This window comes from Octopus sinensis, linkage group LG9 (genome assembly GCF_006345805.1).
Source record: "Octopus sinensis linkage group LG9, ASM634580v1, whole genome shotgun sequence".
In the NCBI taxonomy this organism is placed as follows: Eukaryota; Metazoa; Mollusca; class Cephalopoda; order Octopoda; family Octopodidae; genus Octopus; species Octopus sinensis.
The window spans coordinates 38,647,714-38,654,738 of record NC_043005.1 but is presented as its reverse complement, the minus strand read 5'-3'; the positions used below and the strand labels follow the sequence as shown (position 1 = coordinate 38,654,738).

General features: G+C 33.6%; 1 protein-coding gene across 2 annotated transcripts in view; it reads left to right on the top strand.

The window, feature by feature from the left end:
* The window catches only part of LOC118764827, a 1,200,000-nt gene that overhangs the window by 996,671 nt on the left and 196,304 nt on the right, over positions 1-7,025 (top strand). The window lies entirely within an intron of this gene.

Genomic DNA, 7,025 nt, shown 5'->3' with positions numbered 1-7,025 from the left:
TAACGATAGATTCACATATTTCGGTTAGTGACTTATTCACCAATATACCATGAATGACGATGCCTTTCATGTTCCCTGCATGAAGAGCTTTACAGACTTACTTTGAATTGTTATTGTCTCATATCCGCTTTGCCTGTTATTAAGTAACATGCTTCATGATTTTGGTATACATACCTTATTGATAGTTCCTCCTAAGTTCTAACTATTCTGGGAACGCATTAAAGCCCTTTTCAGGGCTACTTTATTCAAATTATTGCTATCGGATAGCTACGTTGTACGTTATTACGTAACAGACTTCAAGATTTTGGTATTCATAACATATTGGGATTTCCTACAAACAAGATCGTATATAAGACGCCTCGGTATTTCCTGTAAATGCACAAAAACCGTTTTAATGTCTACATACTTTGGTCTTGCTGCTATTGGATTAGCGAAACAATAATGAGAACGGGACCAGAGCATAAGCCCCTTTTTTCCGGGAATTACTATGTTTCTTATAGATAGGCAGTGAAGGTAAGAAATAGAGAGAGAGAGAGAGAGAGAGAGAGAGAGAGAAATACATTGACAGACAGACAGACAGACAGACAGACAGATAGACAGATAGATAGATAGATAGATAGATAGATAGATAGATAGATAGATAGATAGATAGATAGATAGATAGTAGATAGATAGATAGATAGATAGATAGTAGATAGATAGATAGATAGATAGATAGATAGATAGATAGATAGATAGATGAAAATGAATGAAAGACAAGCTGATGCTACATATTAGAAACAAAACACACGTATAGATGAAAGGAAATAATACAAGAGAATCTATTTAACATTTACAAATATACATGCGTAGGTGTGTATTCGTACACGTGTCAACAAACGGTAACTTTAATAAATCCTATTAGTTTGGAAGATGAAAGATGAATAACCTCTGAAAAATCAGTTTCCAGTCTCTTTCATGTACACGTGCGTATATAATACGTAGACGTACACATATAGTGAAACTGACTTCGGCCATAGTCAGAAGGCTTCTGATCTTACATTGGGGCCTTACAAATAATTGATAATAACATGTACGCCTTTGTCTAAGGTTATAGAGAAGAACGAATGCCAAATGAAAGCTTCAACAGTGGATAAGAATTGACCGGAAATTTTGCGTCGACTTTGCTTACTGCATGGCACAATGACATACATACAAACACACACACACACATTCACACAAAAATATACACACACATATACGTATGTATATATATACATATATGTATATGCAATTAAATAGGAATATATATACATACATAAATATACCTGTATGTATGTTTGAATGTGTCTAGACACATACACACTCACACACACACACACATCAATAGTTATTCATGGGTATACGTAGGTATGTATACATATATGCATATATTTATGTAAACGGATTAAATATATGATACAATAAAAAATGGACGGAAACGAGATGGATAATGTTTGAGAAATACAGTATTAGCATAAGGACTACTATGAAGTCACTTGGAATAGATTCAGAGGACGTAGAACCCCTTGCTTCGGATCGAGCTGGATGGCGAACAAAAATGTGGAGTAAGAGCGTTTGAAGAGGCCAGGATAACGCATGCAAGACTCATATGCGAACCCATCGAAAATGAACCTCCACCAACTGTTCTGCCTGTATGCCAGTGCACACCTTTCAATGCAGTGTATGCCAGAAGGCTTGCAAATCTAACGGAGGACTCAAAAGACATTTTAAGATCCACAAAGAACAGAACCTATCTGCAGCTCTTGGTGGTTCAAATCGGATATACAATCTATGTGGGTGACTTTTCAAAATATTGTCTGGCTTAAAAAGACACATCAGATGCCATGATGGTTCTAATGTGTAGGTAAAGGAGGTGGACAAACTCTGCATGAGGCGTTGACAGCTACCTTATATGTGCATACGTTTATGTATTCATATAGATAATACAGTTCTATATTTAAGAGATGAGGAATTATGTACATTATTTACATTATTTACAATTGACGGATATTTGTCCTAATCTTGTTTGGTGTTAACACAACATTTCGGCTGATATACCCTCCAACCTTCATCAGGTGTCTTGGGGAAATTTCGAACCTGGGTTCTCATTCCTAAGGTATTTTTCGATGTTGATATTATTATAATTATTATTATTCAGGTCACTGCTTGAAATCGAACTCAGAATCTTGGGTTTAGTAACCTGCGCTCTTAACCATTACGTCATATGCAAACATACACGCTTATATATGTATATGCTTATTTCTTGATATATCTCAAGATACAACAATTCATGTTAATAATTTAAGTCTGTTTATCAGTTAACGTGCTAGATGGTCTACCAAATTCATACCATTGCCGCAAGGAAATGTCGACGGATGTGTTCATCTCGTTTATCACATGACGCTCATCTATATATTTTCTGTTTATTTGTATGTATTATGAAACATATGATCTTTTAGCATCTGCTCTTGGCCGTCTTTTCAGTGAAGTTATAGTAATATTATAAACTTTAAATGTTTGCTATCATGTTTATATATATACATTTATATATACAAAATATGTTTGTATCTGTATCAGTGAGTGTATGTGATAACAAGCTTCATATTACTCGACGTTTCATAGGCACAGATATGTCTCTAAATCTTCATACATGCGATGTCAGATTCAGTACTTCTGAAGATGTAGTCACATGCGAAATTTTGAGTATTCTGAGAACTTGTTTTCCATATGTACTAATTCCCAGATCCAATCTTTTCTTTGTATATACGCCGCAAGTATTCGGTGATTATCTTTCATAGAACTTAATACAATGGGCAGAGTAAATAGAGCCGTTCATACTATATGAAACAGCAACTGTGTATTCCAGTAGATAGCGAATATTAGATATGATAAACATACACATATCTGTATGTATCTATACATACATAAATACGTCAGATGTATATACACGGTAATATATATACGCATTTGTGCTTGTATACATACAAGCATAGATACATACACAGACACAGGCACACACACACACACACACACACACACACACACACACACACACACACACACATATTAAATTCAGATCATATTATAACAGATATCATTGACGACAAAAAATAATCATTGTTTAAAACAATGCTAAAATCTGAATACGAATAAAGTTATTAAATTATGTATCTGCATATACATACATACATACATAAATACATATATATACACATACACACACATATAAATATATATATATATATATATATATATGTATATATATATATATGTGTGTATATATATATATATAATATATATATATATATATATATATATATATATATATATATATATATATATATATATATGTGTATATATATATATATATATATATGTATATATATATATATGTATAGGTATATATATATATAGGTATATATGTATATTCAGTATATATTTATGTGCAAACTTATATGTAGCAAACTCTCTATTCTCTATACACACTGACGCGTGTACACCCATACACACGCAAACCCATGCGCAAACACACACACGCACACACACACGCGCACACACATACACTCAGACACGCACACTCGTAATTAATCGATGTATATCGAAACCATTTGTAGTAACGGAAATGGAGTTAGAGGTTTATAATAAAACGTAGCAACAACAATAATAATAAAATGATCAACAACAACAACAACAACAACAACAAATAATAAATAACAGCATGCAAATACAATATAGAAATACCTGAGAGCACCGAAAAAGAAAGAGCACAGCGGTAAACTTCTCGTAGAATCTATATAAAATACTGAAGCGTTCATTTATTTATTTATCTAGTGACTGAATTATTTTGAATACTTCATGTTCAGATTTTTGAAAACGAAATCAGCAAATAGATAAGGTAAAAAGAAACAAAACAAAACAAAGAAACATTGTTTTTGCACTGTTAAAATATGTCTGATTGCTACAAAATTTTCAATATCTCTATTCAATCCATTAGATGTTCAATGAGGCTGAAATAATACTTAAAAGTTGAAAGTCTTTAAGATCAAAAGAAATCTAGTTACTTGAGGGTGGCGGACGTTTCGTAAGAGAAAATGCATTGCTCTCATTTATATATTTGTCTATATTGTTTATTTATTTACCTGTTATTTATTTATATATTTATCTATTTATCTATTATGTATTGCTACCTTTTAATTTGTTTTGTTTATTTTTTTATATTCTGTTCTCTTTTACTTGTCTCTCTTTTCCTTATTCTTGTCCCCCTCTTTCTCTCCCTTTCTCAGTCTTTCTTTCACTTTCTCTCTTTCGCTGTATATCTATCAGTATGTCTATTCGTATAAATGTATTTCCGTCGAATAATTACGTCTTTGTAATGTTATAATCGCAATCCCACTCCTCCTACCCACCACCAACCCCTCCTGCACCACTTCCTCCTCCACCACCTCCGCCTCCTCCACCACCACCTCATTATTATCATGATCATCTGCAGCATCATTATCAACCTCAGCATCAGCGGCGTTATAATCATCGAGATTACTATCATTATCATTATTATTATCATGGTCAACGCCATTCTTCTTTCTTCTTCTTCTTCTTCTCTTCTTCTTCTTCTTCTTCTTCTTCTTCTTCTTCTTCTTCTTCTTCTTCTTCTTCTTCTCTTCTTCTTCTTCTTTTTTCTTCTTCTTCTTCTTCTTCTCCTTCTTTTTTCTTCTTCTTCTTCTTCTTCTTCGTATTATTACTGTGACTAGTATTATTTGTATTACAGTTGCCTTTAGTAATATTTTCATTTACTATCATCATCATCATCATCATCATCATCATCATCATCGTTATCGTTGCTGTTATTGCTTTTCTTGTTGATGTCGTTGTTATAGTCGTTTCTGTTGTTGTTTATACCTTAGTACTTGTTGTTGTTGTTGCTGTTGTCGTTCATGGTGATGATGTTTACCTATTGGTACATCCCTGCGTTTTTCCAGCGTTTTTTCTTTCTTCCAGTTCCGGTTTTTTTTTCATTGCATCACCACCACTACCCCACCGAAGTACACCAGTATTTTCTCTATATCTGTATTGCTTTGTTTTGGAGTGGGAATTGGGTGTATTTACGTTATATCTATTAATATTGTTTGCTGTGAAAATTATTGTTTTTCGAGCTACTTTAAGGTTTCCCGCGTTTATTGTGCAATCTTTATAGCATTTGGTGGCTGCTTGCGTAGGATATGTACTGTGTAAATGAATGTGTATATAACACACACACACACACACACACACACACACACACACACACATGTATATATGTAAGTATGTATATGTATGTATGTCTGTGTGTATTTATGTATGTAGGTTTATGTTTTGTATATCTGTATGTATGTACGTATTGTTTGTATTAGTTTAGTATAAAGTGTAAGTTGTCCAACGTTGCAGATAGCTTAATACAAAGAATACAAGTCTGGGATCTGTACAGCAACTTAAAGGCAGGAATTCTAGGCAGGAAAACGTTACTGGAAATTGCGTTTTTTCATGCAAAAGCATACTGCTACCAGATAAGGGAAGTATGGATTGGAAGATGGCTATTATAATAAATATAGATAAACAGTGGGTAGAGTTAACAAGAAAACATAATAAACAAAGCAAAAAAAGAAGAAACAAATTTAAAATATTGGAATAAAGAATGTGTGTGACTGAATGATAAGGAATGCCTTGTAGGAAACTGAAAGTTGGTATCGATCATGATACGATGTTTACATGATGTATTGACGATATGTCAGGTTCCCATATTGCAGTGGCACAGTGTGGTAATTAAACAGTAATACAGTCTTTTATGTAAGTCAACGTTATGGGTTGTGATGTCTTATTCATGGCTTTCGTATATCTGAGTCGTTGTATTCTAAGGACTTTCCAACCTCTCGTGCGTGGTAAAATCTGTATGTCAAATTAAAGATAAAAAACGAAACATAAATATAAACACACAAGTATGTTGTGCTGGTCTCATTGTCGAGGGGATGTAGTATGTACCAGTAGAATATTCATGCCCTATGGAACTATGGCTTTTGATGTTTATTTCTACGAAGTGTGGGATTATACATCCCCGCCGACACACACACACACGCGCTTCCTTTTAAATTGTCATAGCTTCCATTTATTCCTTCGCATCTCACAGATTAGAATTGTTAGTACGTTTTTGCGGATAAACTCTAGTCTTGTGTTATTTTTACGAAGCCTTCAATCTCAGCTTTAAGCAGGCACAGCTAAGTTATTTTTGGTTTGGCTTACCTTAATCATGCCTATTTTTGCCAAATTCTGAATGAACAAGGAGTTAGTTTTGTCACCTGCCTTTATGTAATAGGCATTTTTTTGTTTGTGTGTTTGTTTCATACTGTTTAGTGCCATTATTGGCTTAACATTTTCCCCTGCTTGTATACTGCCCTTATCTTTATTTCTCTGTGTATATCCAACTCCTACGAGCGACCTGATTGCTTCCTTATCTCGAGAAAATGGTTTTTCGTTTTTCTCACGTTCTCCAATTAATTTGTAAGATTTCTTTTTATTTTGTATTTGATTTTTTTTTTATAGTCTTGCTGCAGTTACTTTATAATTCAAGACTTGTATGAATTCCCTTCTGCTATTATAGCTGTAGTGAACAGAGAGCGTTTATAGCAGATTTAGAGTAATATGTTACATACCCAGTAAGGAGCTACTTTCCGCTTATATTTTGAATCAATTTATAATAAACAGAGACCCAGTGTGTCAGTGATCGGATGGAATATGCATTATACATCTTATCTTTTACCTTTTATTTTTAATCTTTTATTCATTCCAGTCTTCAGATTGCGGCAATCTTGAAGAACTTATAGTCAAATGAATCGATCCCAGTACTTGCTTTTAAAGCTTGATACTTATTCTATCAATCTATTTTGCCGTATCAGTCTTGTTACATAAACATAGCAACACCGGTCGTCAAGCATTGGTGGAGAACATCCTGAGATACATACACACACACGCGCGCG